Source organism: Rutidosis leptorrhynchoides, chromosome 9 (genome assembly GCF_046630445.1).
Source record: "Rutidosis leptorrhynchoides isolate AG116_Rl617_1_P2 chromosome 9, CSIRO_AGI_Rlap_v1, whole genome shotgun sequence".
Lineage (NCBI taxonomy): Eukaryota > Viridiplantae > Streptophyta > Magnoliopsida > Asterales > Asteraceae > Rutidosis > Rutidosis leptorrhynchoides.
Genome location: NC_092341.1, coordinates 273,435,005 through 273,455,174, shown reverse-complemented (window position 1 = coordinate 273,455,174; position 20,170 = coordinate 273,435,005).

Genomic DNA, 20,170 nt, shown 5'->3' with positions numbered 1-20,170 from the left:
TTGAGGTTATAATGCCATGCGATCGCATGGCTGGGAATTCCAGCTCATGTATTGTTGTTTGCTTCTTGCCGACGGTTTTAAATAATAATATAATATATAAATAATTTTAAGAATTAATTATATATTATATTATATTCATGTGCATAGTTGACTTATGATTTTTAGTCCGTTGCGTCGAGCGTTGAGAGTTGACTCTGGTCCCGGTTCCGGATTTTCGAACGTCCTTGCGTACAATTTAATATCTTGTACTTTGCGTTTTGCGTCTTGTACTCTTGTAATTTTGAGACGTTTTTCATCAATAATTTGAACCACTTTGATTGTACTTTGTACTTTTGAGCTTTTTGGTCGTTTGCGTCTTCAATTCGTCGAATCTGTCTTTTGTCTTCACCTTTTATTATTTAAACGAATATCACTTGTAAATAGAACAATTGCAACTAAAAGCTTGTCTTTCTTGAGGGATAATGCTATGAAATATATGTTCATTTTTAGCATTATCAAATATTCTCACACTTGAGCATTGCTTGTCCTCAAGCAATATAGTCTTGAAATAAAAATACACTAGAATAACTTCTTTATTCTTCACACTTTGTACATCAGTGATTTCTATACGGCGGTATGAACAATGGTAGTAACGATGTGGTTTACAGTCCCACATAACTATGAAAATTTAGATCCTTTAAAGAAATTGGATCTTTATGAAAACATTTGATCTTTTGAAAATTAAATCTAGCTTTTACCCTAGATAAGTTTTTCGGAATAACCCTTCACCGGTGTTTGCAAATTGTTTTTGTGGGTTTGGTGGGTTTCAGATTTGAAAATTTTAGCTCAAAACTTGCGGTTTTGTGTCACCCACTTGCTAACCTTGTATTGGGAAAGCAACACGTCCAGTATACTTGCTCCGTATATTACCTTTCGGTAAACTACCGTCCGGTTGTAAAGGAAAGCGTTGAACAAGCAACTGTTAAGGCAATATCCCGTGACATGCTTTTGATTATGGTCTATAACGTGTCGGATGCAATTACTATCCTTTGTAGGAGCAATAGTAAAGATCACCCTATAGTTTTTCGGTCTGGCACAAGGTCCTGTCTTCGACCATGCTATGCAACCACCGTTCTTACGGTTGACACCCGATTTGGTTCATGTGACCTAATGAATTCCAGGTGAATTTCTAAGATTTTACGTTCAATGGTAATGAACGCATTGAAAATAGGGTTTTCAGAAAACAAATTGGTTTTAATTTAATCAAAATATTTTCTCGTTCAAGCTCGAGTTTAGATATCATCGAATTCCATGAGTTTGTAATTCTCAATCTTTAAAGGTCAATCTCTAGGATTGAGTAATATTAGGCTTAAAAGCTGATTTTTGATCTTTAAGGAGATTATCCTTTCTGGGGATCTGATTCATTAGTTTTATCAAGCTAATTTGCACGGCGCCCTCCCCATTTTATGAGACAGATCCTCTCATGATTAGGATAAGTCTGACCACTTGGCGACCCTGTTTGATGCTGAGGTCCGTGGATTTCCAGCTGATTTTCGAGAAAACTTTTCAAGGTTTTTCGTAGACTCTACAACTGGTCTGGACGACAACTTCCTGATCTAAATCAAGAAGCGCGTGTCTTTTTCGGAAGACTTTACTTCCTTTTAATGATGGAATTGATTCATCGTGTAGATCCATCTTTTCTTTCAAATATATTATAAGAAATCTGGGTAAAACTGATAAAATTGTCCAAAACAAAAGTATCTTCAGTTATTTGTACAAAAATATGTGATATATGTTTTAAATAACTTGATAAATTTTCCCACACTTGGCTTTTATTTTCCTTTCTTTGCCTTTTTATTGTCCTCTATTCCATTTTAAATGAATTCTAACATTTTGGATTGTTTTTCAATTTATGTCCTTTCCGAGGTAACAATAATTTCGGTGTTAACACCTAGTTTTACCGTTCATAAATATGTATAAACATGATTTTGAATTCATTTATTTGAAATTTTTTTAAAAATTTTACTAGAATTGGGTAGTCAGTATATAAGACTAGGGCTGTTCTTTATTATTAGAGAGCACTAGATTCTAATACAACTAATGCGTTACTAGTATTTTTAATGGTAACCAAGTGTATAAGTTAAAATTTTAAAATCCGAAAGAATTTAATCCCTTCCCACACTTAAGATCTTGCAATGCCCTCATTTGCAAGAAATCAGTAACAATTTAAATTATTGAGGGTGATTAGCGTAGAAAAATGATTAAATTTTACCAAAGTTTCCAAACATATTGGCGTTTGTTTGCTGAATGATAAATGGTGCACATCATTTGTTCATTCCGTCTTGTTGTTACATCACATTTATATTTCGTTTTGTCGTCAAAATTTGTAGCTTTTGCTGAACTTAATGCCAGTCTTTGAAAATGCGCTGTTTTACCCTGTTGTGTATATGAAACAAAATACATATAATACAAATATAAACATGCATGGTAATTTGAAATGGGACTTAAAATCCCACTATCAAATCAAATATGAAATATTAGTACAACAAAATAAAAATATTAAACATTACAATAAAAGTATCACAATATCATAGGTTTAAACATAAATAAATAGAAATAAAAAAATAAAATAAAAATCATAGAAATCACCAACGGGAACTATATTAATCTGGATAGGGGTTCCAGTTCATGTCATCGGTCGGGTTCCATGGTTGGTGATAGGTGTACTGGTAGGCCTGGTTAGGGTCGTAGAGAGTAAAAGGTGGTCTCATCTTGGGCTGGTGTGGAGGATAGTAAGCGGGTCGAGTCGGTACGTAGTGATCCTGAGGTGATAGCCGACTCATGATCTGACACTGATGATAGTCCCATCTATCATGCTGTCGTTGCCTGGAATGCTCGTACTCATTCCGGGCTTGCCACTGCTCGTACCGTCTATGTCTCTCCTCGTTTGTCATTTCTACCTCATCTACACGCTGGTAGACGTCAGTCATATCCTCCCTAATGACATCCCTAATGTCATCTGCTTCCTCCATTTCCTCATCTGAACATCTCTCTACCTGAGGATGATTACCAATATATGGTATTGCCTGATTGTGTCTGCTCTTTAATACCTTAGCACCCTGATAGACCCTCAATCCTAAAGGCTCAACCTGTTCCCTACATACCAAAAGTGGACCCCCTTGATCCCTATCTACACCCAAATACTCTCCAATGAGAGTAACAAAAATACCTCCTCCTATTATTCCCCCTTCCTGTATTCCTTCCACCATCTTAGATAAATAAAAACCAACACAGTAAGGGATATTAACAAAGCCTCTTGGGTCTCGAATACACTTTAGGTAAAATAAATCATGTAAGGTCATTTTCTCCTTGTTGTGACCTCTCTGTGTAATCGAGTTAGCCAGAAATCTATGAATTATACGAAGTTCTGCTTTGTTAATATGTAAGTAGGTATGTGTTCCTGCTCGCCCAAAAACATTAAAATCTGACATATGCCTCCAGACGGCGTTAGCATCAAAATTCCTATCTACCCTTTCACCATGATAAATCAAGTTTGTACAATCGGGTAATAGCAATTCAGCAGGCGTATATATCTGTAAAGCCCTGGCCATGTCCAGCATGGACATCCTGTACATCCTACGGCCAAGTATAAATCTAAGAAAACTTCTATCATCTAACCTATCTACATCCGCATTAAGTGAAATAGTACTCATAAGCTCAACGCACCATTCCTTATATACAGGCCTACGAATGGTGAATAAACGTTCCCAATCGGGAAAAGAAGAGCTGCCATATCTTTGGATTAGATGCTGTCTAACTGAGTTAACTAGTTGGACCCTTTCCAAAGGCTCCCAATCGATTACCCTCGGCACTTCTACATTTTTCGGTACCAGTTTGAATTTGTTACTTTGATATGTCGGGTAATCTTTCCAGCTTCGATCAAATCTTAGATTGGGATGCAACTGTTCTTCATGAATCGTTGGGTGTTGTACTATTGGATGCATCGGAAATACTACGAAGGCATCAACATATTCTTGTTGCGGATCATAATAAGGTACGTGTTGATCAGGTTGTTGTTGTTGTTCCTGTTGTTGCTCCTGTTCATGTTCATATTGCATTTCTGGTTCAGGTTCTGGAGCAGGTCGTCTAGATGATGATGATGTACCATCAGTATTAGTAAATCTCTGCAAAACACATTAAACACAAATTTTGTGCATCCAAATATGCATTAGTGTTAGCAAAGTAACAATTTAACACAATTACAATAACATGTTAAATCAAAATTAAACTTATACGCATTTTCACAATTTTAACAATTCTACACTTTTTCAAATAAGCATATATGAAAATGTTTACAAACTTCATAAGCATTATACTCAAATAACATGTTAAAATAATCATTACTAGTAATTAAACAAGTTTCAAATGGCATTTACATCAATTTAATCAAGTTCGTGAATTCCATGCCTAAAAAGTCCACTTTAATTCTCAAAAATCATGTTTAGGATCAAAGTTTGGATCATTTAGCTACCTAAACATGTTACACTACTTAATTTAGCAATAATTCATGACAAAAATCGGCCATAACCTGTTTATATCAAAAGTCCCAAATTGCTCAAGAACACAAACCCTAGATTCCTAAAAATTTTGAAGTTTTTCGCTTCAAATCATGTTAAATAGCATCAATCTAGGTTATACATGCATAATATACTAACAATTTAACTCTAATTACACTAGAAATTAGCAAAATCAAATTAGGAAAAATATAGCTCAAGAACACTAAAAATTAAATTTAAAGAGGTTTAGGGGTGAAATTGTTACCCTTCTTGATAAACTTCTTATCAAATTCATGATTAAAGCGGATTATAGCGAGAAATTTGGTTGATTTTGGTGAAAATGTGATGAAATTATGGGTGTTTTTGGAGTGTGGTTCGTGTAGTTGTGTGTGTTGTGGTGAAGACAGAACTCGTCTGTCTATTTGATCTGCCCAGATATCCTGCCTCATGCGATCGCATGAGGTTACAGGGTAAATCTCATGTGATCGCATGAGGTCCCTTTTTTTTATATAAAAATCTTATACTTTTAAAATATGGATTAATAAATTTTAAAAATTTGTCTCTTTTTAGGAGGAGGGCGTTTCGGATCGTTGTCCAAGTCCGTCCCATGACAAAATTTTAAAAATTTGTCACGTTTTAAGCGCGGTTTTAAAAGTAAAGATTTTTGAGTTTTTTTAATGTTTTTGGCATACTTTAATTCAATAAGATTAAAATTAATGATAATAAAAATTCTCGTCCCTCCCTTGGGTAGAGCAATTTCGGTTCAACGACCTAGTTTTCAACTCACGACGAATTAAAAATCAAATTTTTAACTTAGTGAAATAAAGTAAATTTTTATTTTTAAATTCACACCAAACTTAAATTTAAAATGCATAAAATTAAAAATTAAAAATTCACACCAAATTTATATTATATTTTTGTTTTTATACATACAAACTTATATTAAAAATATTAATTTTTTTTAAATATTTACAAACTTAATTATATTGATTTTAAAAAGTTTACAATAATAATTTAATATTTATTTTAAAAACAAAGTAAAAATAAAATTAAAAATATTTTTGGTCTTTTATCCCACTTTAATCAATCAAATATTATCAAAAATATACGCCCCTCTTTCCGGTAAAGTAATTTCGGTTCCATAACCTAGTTTTACTCCTGACGAATTTTTGAAATATTTTGGTTTGATTGATTAAAGATATTTATACCTTAAGAATAAACGGTAAATTTCGCAGTGATGTAATAAATTTGTTGTATGATATCAATAATTTTGGTTACGCATACTTAATTTTATTGAATACCAATTTAATACTTTATAGCGAACGATTCAGCGTTTATTATCAAAAGGTTAAAAGCAATAAAAAAAAATAAAAACTGTACATACTTACCTGCGAGAAAGAATTCTCAGAGACCTGCGTTAGCCGACTCATAGGAGAGTCGTGTGATTTGGTTTTCTATAGCTACGTACGCATAACCTCGAATCTTCAATATCTTTTCTTCTAAACTTATAAATGGTCCTTCTCTGCATAGAGTAACAAATTCGGTATTTGAATATGTTTGATTATTTGATCATTTACCTTCGTGTGACCATTTTCCGCATTTATAACATCTTTCAAGGTGTCGTGCTCTTCTTTTTGTTGCGGATTATGATTTTCCTTTACCAAAATGTATCTTATGATGATCTTTTCTGAGTTCTTTTCTTACTCCGTCCATTTTGCCTCTCATGAATGATACCAGTTCACTCGGAAGTGTGTCATTATTACGTTTAGTAATCATAGCGTGTAGCATTAGACCATGGTTCAGATCAAAGGAATTCTTCATCTCGTAAAATCTAAAAAAAAATAAAAATTCAGAATGGGGGGAGAAGACTAATTCTTTAGGGTCTGCAAGACCATTCGGATTCCATTCTCGAGAACTACACGAAAACAGAATATCTAACTCTAACAGAAATATATATTACCCTAAAAAGATTCGAACCTTCCCACACTTAGTTAGCTGTGGTGTCGAAATTGTGATTAACTTCATCTTCAACTTCCATTGGATTATCTATGTAATGTTTAACTCTGTGACCATTAACTTTAAATTCAATCTCATTTGAATTTATTAATTTTACTGTTCCTTACGGGAAAACTCTTTTGACTATGAATGGTCCAGACCATCTTGATTTCAATTTTCCAGAAAATAGCTTGAATCGTGAATTGAAAAGAAGAACTCTGTCTCCTTCTTTAAATTCTTTTGAATTTCTGATTCTTTTATCATGCCATTTCTTCGTTGTTTCTTTATAGATTAACGAATTTTCATATGCTTCATGTCTTAACTCTTATAATTCGTTTAGTTGGCTTAACCGTAGACGTCCGGCTTCATGTAAATCAAGATTACATGTCTTCAAAGCCCAAAATACTTTGTGTTCAATTTCTACTTGAAGATGACATGCTTTTCCGTAAACGAGTCTAAAAGGTGTGGTTCCAATTGGAGTTTTGTAGACTGTTCTAAAAGCCCAGAGTGCATCCTCCAATTTCATGGACCATTCCTTCGGATTTGATCCTATGGTTTTCTCTAGAATATGTTTTAATGCTCGGTTGGTATTTTCAACTTGTCTACTTGTTTGTGGATGATAAGCGGTTGAGATTTTATGAGTTACTCCATATCTTTTGAGAACTTTCTCAAGTTGATTATTACAAAAATGAGTACCCCGATCACTTATTAAAGCTTTCGGTGTTCCGAACCTAGCAAAAAGACGTTTTAAAAAGTTGACTACAACTCGTGCATCGTTAGTCGGAAGAGCTTGTGCTTCCGCCCATTTAGATACATAATCAATGGCAACGAGAATGTAGAGATTATTATGAGATTTTGGAAATGGACCCATAAAGTCAATACCCCAAATGTCAAATACTTCACATACTTGAATGACATTTTGTGGCATTTCATCACGTTGACTTATTTTTCCGGCCCTTTGACAAGCATCGCAGGATTTGCAAAGAAGGTGCGCATCTTTGTAAATTGTAGGCCAATAGAATCCAGCGTCGTAAACTTTTCTTGCTGTGAGTTGAGGCCCATAATGCCCTCCTGTTGGTCCTGTGTGACAATGGTTTAAGATTTGACTAGCTTCATCTCCGAATACGCATCGGCGTATTATTCCATCGAGACAACTTTTAAACAAATGTGGATCTTCCCAGAAATAGTGTTTTATATCACTAAAGAATTTCTTTCGTTTTTGGTACGACAACCCTTTTTCAAGGAATCTACATACTAAGTAGTTTGCATAGTCTGCAAACTATGGAATTTCATTATAATCTATCTTTAATAGATATTCATCAGGGAAGTTATCTTGTATGGCCGATTCATTTAGAACTTCTAATTCAGGATTTTCAAGACGAGAAAGATGATCAGCTGCGAGATTTTCTGCTCCCTTTTTATCTCGGATCTCAATATCGAACTCTTGTAAGAGTAAGATCCAACGGATTAATCTTGGTTTAGCATCTTATTTTGAAAATAGGTATCTAAGAGCAGAATGGTCGGTATAGACCACCGTTTTAGCTAGAACGAGATATGAACGAAATTTGTCAAAAGTAAAGACAATAGCAAGGAGTTCTTTTTCAGTAGTTGTGTAGTTCGTTTGTGCTCCTTGTAACGTCTTACTAGCATAATAAATAGGTTGAAATCGTTTTTTAATCCTTTATCCTAAAACGGCCCCCATTGCAAAATCACTTGCATCACACATTAGTTCAAACGATAGATTCCAATTTGGAGTTATCATGATTGGCGCATTAGTGAGTTTTTCTTTAAGAATATTAAAATATTTGATGAATTCATTTGAAAAGATGAATGGAGCATTCTTTTCTAGGAGTTTATTCATAGATGTGGCAATTTTAGAAAATATTTTATGAAACGTCGGTAAAAACCGGCATGCCCTAGAAAACTCCTAACTCCTCTAACATTGGTGGAATGTGGAAGTTTAGCAATTACATCTACTTTAGCTTTATCCACTTCAATTCCTTCTTTTGAAATCTTATGATCAAGAACGATGCCTTCTTTAACCATGAAATGGCATTTCTTCCAATTAAGTACTAGATTTGATTATTCGCATCTAATAAGCGTTCGTTCAAGATTAACTAGACATGATTCAAATGTATCACCGAAGACTGAAAAGTCATCCATGAAAACTTCCATGCATTCTTCTATCATGTCGTGAAAAATCGCCATCATGCACCTTTGAAAGGTTGCAGGGGAGTTGCAAAGTCCAAATGGCATGCGTTTGTAAGCAAAAGTACCATAAGGGCACGTGAACGTGGTTTTCTCTTGGTCCTCGGGTGCTATTGGAATTTGAAAATATCTGGAGAAACCGTCAAGAAAACAATAGTAACTATTTCCGGCTAATCTTTCCAACATTTGATCAATGAAAGGTAAGGGAAAGTGATCTTTTCTGGTGGCGTCATTTAATTTTCTATAATCAATATAAACACGCCATCCTGTTACAGTCCTAGTAGGAATAAGCTCATTTTTCTCATTTGTGATGACAGTCATGCCACCCTTCTTAGGTACGCATTGAACTGGGCTTACCCATGGACTATAAGAGATTGGATAAATTAAACCTGCATCTAGCAGTTTAATAATTTCTTTCTTAACAACATCTTGCATATTAGGATTTACTCTTCGTTGGCGTTGCACATACGTTTTATGACCTTCTTCCATAAGGATTTTATGTGTGCAATACGAAGGACTTATTCCTTTAATGTCATGAATCTTCCATGCAATAGCTGGTTTATGAGCTTTTACCACAGAAATGAGTTGAGATTTTTCATTTTCAGTAAGAGAAGATGATATTATTACAGGTAATTCAGATTCACCATGTAAATAAGCATATTCCAAATGGTTTGAAAGTGGCTTTAACTCTAATATCGGTGGTTCTTCTATCAATGATTTATATCGATATCTGTCTTCTTCTTTTAGCATTTGAATTTCTTCTGTTGTTGGTTCATATCCATTAGCCATAAGTATAGCTAACATTTCAGTTTCATCAATTGGTTCAGTTCCTTCTCCTAAAGAACATTCTCCTGTTCCTTGTAATTCTAGAAATTCTTCTAACAATTCTGCATGTGAATCTATAGTTTGAATATAATAACATGTATCATCTGCAGATTGTGGTTGTTGCATTGTTCTATCCACAGAAAAGGTAACACTCTCGTCCTCTATACTTAGGGTCAGTTTCTTACCAAACACGTCTATTATTGCTTTAGCCGTATTTAAGAATGGTCTTCCTAATATGAGAGGAACTCGAGAATCTTCTTCCATGTCCAGAATAACAAAATCTACTGGAAATACTAAAGTACCAACTTTAACTAGCATGTTCTCCATTATTCCTCTAGGATATTTTACTGATCGATCGGCTAGTTGTATGCTTATTCGTGTTGGTTTCAATTCTTCAAGGTCTAGTTTAGCGTATAGTGAATACGGCATTAGATTTATACTAGCACCTAAATCTGCCAATGCTTCTATTGAACTAAGACTACCCAAAAAACATGGAATTGTGAAACTTCCTGGATCAGAGAGTTTTTCTGGTATCTTATTCAACAGTACTGCAGAACAATTAGCATTCATAGTAACAGCCGAGAGTTCTTCCATTTTCTTTCTATTTGTGATTAGATCTTTTAAGAATTTAGCATATCTTGGCATTCCTGAAATTACATCAATGAAAGGAAGATTGACATTTATTTGTTTAAACATATCCAAGAATTTGGATTGCTCGACTTCAAGTCTTTCTTTTCTCATTTTACTCGGGTAAGGAAGTGGTGGTTGGTATGGTTTAACATAAGGTTATGCCTTAACTGTGTTATCCTCATTAACCTTCTCAACTACCGGTTCTGTTTCATTATCTTGCTCAGATTGTGGTTCTTGTGGAGTAGGAATAGAGTCATCAGAAATTACAGGCATTTCAGGTGGTTTAAGTGTAATACCACTTCTTGTGGTAATGGCTTTAGCTGTTTCATTTCGGGGGTTAGCATTTGTATTACTAGGTAAACTTCCCGGTTTTCTTTCACCTATCAACCTTACTAGGTTACTTACTTCTTGTTCCAAATTTTGAATAGAAGCTTGTTGATTTCTAAATGCTTGGGCATTTTGTTCATTGGTTTATTTCTGAGATATGAAAAACTGAGTTTGAGATTCAACTAGTTTTAACATCATATCTTCTAAATTTGGCTTTTTATCATCGGTTTGTGGTGTTTTGTTTTGAAAAATAGGTCTTTGCTGATTGTAAGTATTATTGGATACTTGTTGATTACTAGGACCTTGTTGGTTGTTGTATGGAACATTTCGGTTATAATTCTGGTTTTGATTGTAGATCGGTCTTGGTGGTTGATAATTATTCTGATAATTATTTCCAGGCCTTTGGTTCATGTATGAAACATTCTCTCTTTGTTCCATTATTGGTTCAATACTGAGACAATCACACTGCTCATAACTAATTCGTATTGACTGGATATCTTTAGTTATCTTTTCGATTCGTCTCTCGACAGCATCTGTCTTTGCGGAAATGGAATCAAAGTCATGGCTAGAATCGGCTCTAGCTGCTTTAGATGATCTAACGATATCTTTTTCTTGGTGCCACTCATGTGAGTGGGAAGCAGTGTTATCAATAATTTTGTAAGCGTCAGTTGCTGTTTTCTTCATAATGGAACCACCAGCTGCTATATCTATGTTTTTTCTTGTAGTGATGTCGCATCCTTGGTAGAATATTTGTACTATTTAACAAGTGTCTAAACGATGTTGCGGACATCCTCTTAACAACTTTCCAAATCTTGTCCACGCCTCATATATAGTTTCATTTGGCTTTTGTGTGAACGTAACAATTTCTCCTTGAAGTCTCACAGCTTTAGATGCCGGAAAGAATTGTTTAAGAAATTTTTCAACTAAAACATCCCATGTATCAATTGCCCCTTCAGGTAACGATTCTAACCAATATTTGGCTTCTCCCTTTAAAGTCCAGGGAAATAACATGAGATAGATCTGTTCATCCTCCACTTCTCTTATTTTAAATAGTGTATAGATCCTATTAAAAGTACGAAGATGTTCGTTTGGATCTTCCTTCGGCGCACCAATAAATTGGCATTGATTAGTTACCATGTGTAGGATTTGTCCTTTGATTTCATAATCTGGCGCATTAATGTCTGGTTGAGTAATTGCGTGACCTTGGCCAGTGCGTTTAGCTCGCATTAGGTCTTCCATACTTAGAGGTTCCAGATTTTCCATGATTGAATTTGTTGAATCTGAATCACTAGAGGATTCTGATTTAATGGGTTGTTTCTCGACAATCTCTGTTTGAATGATTGATGATTCCGGAGGAAAGATTAATGGTTCAGGATCTATAAATTGTCCCTGAATTTCCTCCGGATTCTCAATTGTGAGGTCGGGTTCAAAAAATGGATTATCGGAAATTTGAATTGGAGTACTTGGTTGACTAGATGACGATTCTAAAGAAAAATCAACGGCAACAATATTGGCTAGATGTCTTGATCGAGTTACAGGTGGTGAACGTATAAAAGGTGGTGAACGTTTTGCTCGGTGCATTCACTGAATATCCTATTAGTTATAAGAGATAAAAATTATATAAGTTATCAAATTAATAGACTTTTCTAATTTTGCCCACGTTTCGAATAGCCAATAGATGCAGCAGGTAGCCAGGACCCATTAAATCGGAAGCCCACAACTCGCCACTAACAAATCCAACTATTACTACGAACCAGAAAATTTAGGATGTCTATCAATTTAACCACTTAAAATAATTTTTCGTCGAAGTTTAAAGAAATTTTAGAGAAGAAATAAAAAATTCTATGTCCTAAAAACTAGAGCGGCGAGAAATAAGAAAGAAAAAGAGCGCGTCGGAAAATGTCAAAAAATAAAAGGTCGAAAAATAATAAAAAGAACGTAGCGCGTCGAAACTTAAAAGTCTAAAAACTAAGAATTAAAACTTACGTCTAAAGGTATTAAAGCTTAAAAGAAATTCTATATCCAAAACGGTATAAACTTAAAAAGTACTAAAATTTATAAAACGGCGTCGCAAAATTCTAAAGCACCTAAATCTTAGTCTAAAGAAAAAGTACTTAAGGGATTTTACGACAAAGCTTAAAAATCTAGAAATAAAAATAACTACGGCAAAAACTATGACTTAAAACTAATTACGAGCGAAAAATATAAAAATTACGCTAAAACAAATAAAAAGATACAAAATATAAAAATAAAACTTAAAGTTATAAAAAGTACAATTTTTATAAAAATATTATTTTTATATTATTTATTTTATAAAAGTATTAATTTTATAATTTATTAAAACTAATTAAAACTAAAAATACAAATTAAATAAAACTAAAACTTAATAATTAAATAAATAACCCTAATTAGGGTTTTTAATTATAATAATTAAATTATACCCGTAATTAATGCAGAACTAGGTCTACTTCGGCGTGTCAGATCCAGTCATGCGATCGCATGAGATTGGAGTTAAAACTCCATGCGGTCGCATGGATTAAATTTCCAGGCCAGATTATGGGCTTCAACAGTGATCGGCACGTAAACTTTTATATATTTTTTTTAATTTTTCTGTTTTTAAATTTATATAAAATATTTATATAACTTAAATAAAACTTTAATTTTAAAAACTAAAAAAAATATTTTTAACTTTATATATATTTAACAACTCTTAAAAACAAATATATAGATTTTTCTTTTTATATTTTTGTATTTTTAGTTTTTAAAATGTATTTTTTCAAAAGCGTATTTTTACAAAAGTAAACTAAGACTTAAAAAAAATCCTTTTTTTTAATATAGTGTTTCGCTTCCGGCGTTTAAGCAGTTCCCCGGCAGCGGCGCCAAAAATACTTGATGTTATGCGAGGCGTATACGAAATAGTTATATTTTTATAAGGAAATACTATTAAATACGATACAATCTTACACAAGTTATTTATTTATTTATAGAGTGGATATACCTAAACCTTGCTATAACACTTATAGGCAGTGTACCTAATCATACAGTAGTGTAGTTTTTAGTAAGTCCGGTTCTTCCACAGGGAACTCACCAAGTTTAACGCTATATTTTTAAAACTATATTTGTATAAATATAAATATAAATATAAATATAAATATAAATATAAGTAGTATTATTATTATAAAAGGGGGTTTTTACCGTTTAATGACCGGTTTGTCGATTTTAAAACTTTAGTCGCAGTTAAAACCTAATGTAAAATATTAAATATATAAAAGACTTAATTTAAAGCGTAAAGTAAATAACAATAATGAAATTGCGATAAATAAAATGACGATAAATAAAATTGTGATAATTAAAAAGTACGATAATTAAAAGTGCAATTAAATACAATGACAGTAAATAAAAGTGCGATAATTAAAAGTGCAATTAAATATGAAATAAAGAAATTATGCTTATTTAAACTTCCGTAATCATGATGTTTGACGTGTTGATTTTTAGTTTATTACCATGGGTTAATTGTCCTTTGTCCTGGATTATTCAATATGTCCGTCTGGTTTTTGTCCATAACAGTCCATCAGTCATAAATATAAAGTGCGAGTGTCCTCGTCAAATTATCCTTATATCCGAAGTCAAATATTCCAACTAATTGGGGACTTAAACTATAATTACACCAAGTGTCCTTGTATATAATTCACCCCTATTTTAATAAGTCCATTAACTATTAATCCATTCCCGTGTCCGGTTAAATGAACGATTATTAGTACTTATAAATATCCCGCCCATCGTGTCCGATCGAGTGTATATGGTTATTTATAGGTACGTCCAATTGTAAATCTTTATATTAAATTAACAAACTATCATTTAATTAAACAAATATAAAGCCCATTAATAGCCCATAGTCTAATTTCCACAAGTGTCGTTCTTTTGTCCAAACCCCAATTATGGTACAAAGCCCAATTACCCAATCTTTAATATTTTAGCCCAACATCATGATTACTTCGTCTTAAATAAGCATAATAATAACTTAGCTACGAGACATTAATTTAAAAAGGTTGAACATAACTTACAATGATTAAAAATAGCGTAGCGTTATACGGACAAAATTTCGACTTACACCCTTACAACATTCGCTAACATACCCTTATTATTATTAAAATTAAAATTACAATTAAAATTATAATATATATATATATATATATATATATATATATATATATATATATATATATATATATATATATATATATATATATTACGAGTGAGATAGAGAGATAGATGGTGAATGGATTCAGTCTAGCAGAACCTGCTTTTATAGGAATGTGGCCATGTACAGTAGCCCATGCGATCGCATGGGCTTGAGGTTATAATGCCATGCAATCGCATGGCTGGGAATTCCAGCTCATGTATTGTTGTTTGCTTCTTGCCGACGGTTTTAAATAATAATATAATATATAAATAATTTTAAGAATTAATTATATATTATATTATATTCATGTGCATAGTTGACTTGTAATTTTTAGTCCGTTGCGTCGAGCGTTGAGAGTAGACTCTGGTCCCGGTTCCGGATTTTCGAACGTCCTTGCGTACAATTTAATATCTTGTACTTTGCATTTTGCGTCTTGTACTCTTGTAATTTTGAGACGTTTCCCATCAATAATTTGAACCACTTTGATTGTACTTTGTACTTTTGAGCTTTTTGGTCGTTTGCGTCTTCAATTCGTCGAATCTGTCTTTTGTCTTCACCTTTTATTATTTAAACGAATATCACTTGTAAATAGAACAATTGCAACTAAAAGCTTGTCTTTCTTGAGGGATAATGCTATGAAATATATGTTCGTTTTTAGCATTATCAATTTAGTCAATCAAATGATCCATTATATTCAATTATGTGGGCTTGATTAAATGAGTTTGTAACGACCCAGCCCGTTATCCAACCGAAAACACGACTTAAAAAAAATTTTGATTCAGTGTATCTGGACGGCGTCCAGTTGTGAAGGGCTGGACGGCATCCAAGCAAATGGGACGGCGTCCAAATGAACTGCCAGGGGCTGTCCCCAGAGTCCTACTTAAGCGAACGGAAAACTCGCTTCCCGACACTTTTAGACAAAACCGTTTTCACAACACGTTACAATAATTAAAACTAAGAGATTTCCATAATAAAATCGAGTTTGACAAAACCGGGCCCACATCGACCCTATTTACGAATTTCGTACAAAATGCAAGTTTCGACCCAAGTGAGTTTAACTTCCAAACAACTACGAGCATGATGTTTGGGGATAACAACCCAAATCCTAGGCCGAATCTAAAATATAATCCAAGCAAGCATCAAAAGGGAAATCATCTAATCCCGAGCATACCCTTGCCAAATCCGCTTCTGAACCTAAAAATGTAAACAACGAGAGGGTAAGCTAATCGCTTAGTGAATGCAATACTTATACATATACATATACATATGTAATTTACCTACACGCATCCACTTACTAATACCATGAAAAAAAATGCATAAACGAGCTAGCAATGCCAAACATACAACTAGTAACATCGTTAGTATATAAATCACCGCAACAATATACTAAATCATAACAACGCATAAACATGACAAACCGTTCCCCGCTATGGCACTACCGACTTGTAGACGGCCAATAACGTCGAGTCTCACTCGTATGATGTCACCGGCTTGTGAATCATCATAAGGTGTCACCGACTTGTGAATCACCAAAGGGTGTCACCGACTTGTGAACTACCCACCAATGCCTATGGGTCACCGACTTGCGAACGCCAAGTAGCGTCACTGACTTGTGAAGCGCCACCAATAAGTGCCACTGACTTATAAGCACTAAGAAATGTCACCGACTCGTGAGTCACTTCTCTGACTTATTGTATCACCGACTTGTGAATCACCATCTAGTGTCACCGACTCGTGAACACTATGAAGTGTCACCAACTTGTGAATCACTTCTCCGACTTATGGTATCACCGACTTGTGACTCACCAACCAACTACTAGGGGGGGGGGGTCACCGCCCCGTGAATCACCATGAGGTGTCACCAACTTGTGAGTCACCTAACGAAATACTAAAGGGGTCACCGCCTCGTGAACCACCATGAGGTGTCACCGACTTGTGAGTCACCTAACGAGACACTACCGACTCGTAGTTCTCTTCACCCCTAACCCCAATAAGTCACCATCTTGTGACATTACGCCCAATACTCACGATGTGGCACCTAAGGCCCACATCGCGTACGAGTAAATAAACCACATACATACATGTATAAATATTCCACTCACCTCGATTACAAGAAAGTCAACTCTGGCTTGAGCTCCTATTCATCCGACGTGAATCACCTAGATAATTCACAACAAATAAGCTAAACACTCTAGCTTATGCCCAAAACACTACAAGTGCAATTTTGACCTATTTGCACATACCTTACATTGACTAAGGCAAAACTCGCCCAAAGAACTTATAATCACGATTAACTAGCAATTATATTCTAGCATCATAATTTACTCAAATCTTAAGTGATAAACACTTATTATGCCCAATTTGACACCAAACCCTAATTTTGACCCATTTCAAAATTAGTCAACCAAAAAACACCCAAAATGGGTTTCAACACACCCATAATCACTAAACCTAGTGATTAACCCATTTTGCAAGTCTTGAACTTGACCAAAATAACAACCAACCCAAAATCCACCAACGACACCACAAAACCCGATTACTAGCATCACTAAACTCACTTCATGAGTTTAAATGAGTTTATCAATAATTTAAGTTCAAACCCTAACTTTGAATATCAATTAAACAATGAAATTCGGAGTTAGAACTTACCACAACAACCAAAACGTAGCTAGGTGCGAGATGAACAACTTTAAAACCCGAGCTTTGGTGAGAATCCAACTCCTTCTTCTCCAAATCAAGCTCTCTCTCTAAACTCTTTTTCTCTCTCTAGAATTAGATGGGAGTGTTTGTGTGGATGAAATGTGATCCACAAATGGTTCTAGATCAGTTTTGAGGGCTCCAAACCGACACCCAAGTAAATTGACCAAAATACCCCTTTTTAAAATCAAATAAAACAGCTGTCCCGTCAGTACATCTGGACGGTGTCCCAAGTATTGGACGGCGTCCAATGCTTCACTGCTGGACGGCGTCCTGAATCTTGGATGGCGTCCCACTTAACTGAAAATGGAAACAGGGTCTTACAACTCTCCCCTACTTAAATCGGATCACGTCCTCGTGATCTTAGCCCCAAAACAGCCAAGAAAGTACGCCTTCCTCGAATCTTCGAGTTCTCACGCACTCTACATCCCATCGATGCCACCAATGCATCCTATCGATCACACTCTCAGCGTTCCAAACACATAACCATCCTTCATGACTCCTTGGCGCACTCAAACTCACTACTTAGAGTTCTACCACCAATCGACAATCTAATTGAGTCATCCGCATCACGCACACGGTGATGGAATTTCTTGCAAGCCTTCTGGTACTCCAATCGACGCGCAACTCCACAATTTCCATAACTCATCCACCATTAGACGGTGAACCTCAATTCGATCACCCATCAAAGATGATCTTCACACTTTTCGCACGTACAAGTCCTCAATACTCTAAGGAACTCACTCTCGAACGTGCTCTATACTAACATATCTCTACACGAGATAGTCGAAATCGACACTCTACGTCCCTAGTTTACCTCACAAAACGGGACGACTTCCGACAAATTATACAAACACGCCTACCAAAACGAGGCACTACCGTACCCTCCGGGTACTTACTCCCCCACTTAGGGTTTTAACCCAACACTATCACCGTCAAGATGATAATATCTCACGGAATATCGACATTCCACAACACACATGACCGGTTCTAACGTTGGTCATACTCAAAAATCTTCCGCGAACTTACCACAAGTACTCGAACCTCGGCCTTTTCGAATCGGTCAAACGTTAACGCCCGCTAATCATCACAATAAGCCATTAACGTACCTTCGGGTTTCTCACCGGTACCCAAGTACAAAGTAATCACACCACCGGAGTGAAGCATTCCACTAGCAGGTATACTGAGGCACCTGACGAAGTGTTATGCAACTCCCATTACTACCCTCGAGTCTCAAAAGCTCGATCCATACGGGGTCCATTCTCGGTGTCATACGTCACTTGACTACTCGAGGTCGCACAAATCCAATGAAGATTACGGCTCAACGCCCACAACTTTCTTGTGACACCCACTAGTCACTATCCACCTAAGCCGCACAACTAGCCTATTTACCTTTTAACTCAAGGAGATGCTTGGAACACCAAGACTTACACCCTAACTCGCACCGTCTCAACCGTTAACACGGTTAATTACACACAATCAAAGATAGCCAACTACCGTGACTCTACTCGCACACATACATGGTCAACGTAAACGCCTCTCGAATGGCATACCATTACTACGCTAACCCTTACGGAGAGCAATACAAGTGACCCTCGAATCAAATCACGGTTACACCCGACTTGGTTAAGCCTCCAATACCAAAACGATTAACCCGACTTGGTTAAGTCAAATACACTATGTCGACCCGCCTCGGTCAACACCTAACAATAATTGATTAACCCGACTTGGTTAGTCAAACACCCTTAGTCAACCCGACTCGGTCAACACCTAACATCTAATTGATTAACCCTCCCAGTTGGTCAAACGACCCTAACAACAAATGATTAACCCGACTTGGTTAAGTCACTCACTTAGTTAACCCGACTCAGTCAACACCTATCATTTAATTAATTAACCCGACCCGGTTAGTCAAATTCACCCGGTTAACCCGCCTCGGTCAACACCTAACATCTATTTGATTAACCCGACCCGGTTAGTCAAATCCATCCGGTTAACCCGACTTGGTCAACACCTAACATTTATTTGATTAACCCGACTAGGTTAAGTCAAACTCACTTGGTCAAATCGACTTGGTCAAACCTCTAACGACAAATGATTAACCCAACTTGGTTAGTCAAACGCACTTGGTCAACCCGACCTGGTCAACACTCCTAACAACATATTGATTAACTCGACATGGCTAATCAAACCGCAATGGACTAACTCAACATAACTAGTCACTACATCACATGGATAAACTCAATTGTTACCCAAAAGTCACCCGCATAAAGATAGTACTAAAATCGAATAGTACCTGAATCAAGCGTCGCTAGACCTTCTCGCTCTGTCACTATTCCACTCAGGACATTCCTACTTCCGGTTTCCCTCCTTCCGGCACTTAAAACATGTGACCTTACCCGACGGACAATCACGAGACTTATGTCCCGTTTGACAACAATTATAACACTCAAATTTAGAACCACTCGCGCTACTCATCTTTACGCTTCCGACACCTTCGGTAGCACTTTTACTTTTCTTGTTCGAAAACATCGTCGCTTCGAACTTTCGCTTACTAACATCGGAAACACTTACCTTCGAGACAAACGTCTCAAAACCCTTCGCCATGTCAAACAACTCGTCAAAAGTTTTCACCGAGTTCCTACTAATCTTTTCTTGGTAATGATCGCTCAAGGTTCGGTAAAAGTCTTCCTTCAACATGTGGTCATTCCCGACATACTTCGGGCAAAATTGGGTTTTCGATAAGAAAACGGATTTGAGAGTGTTTAAA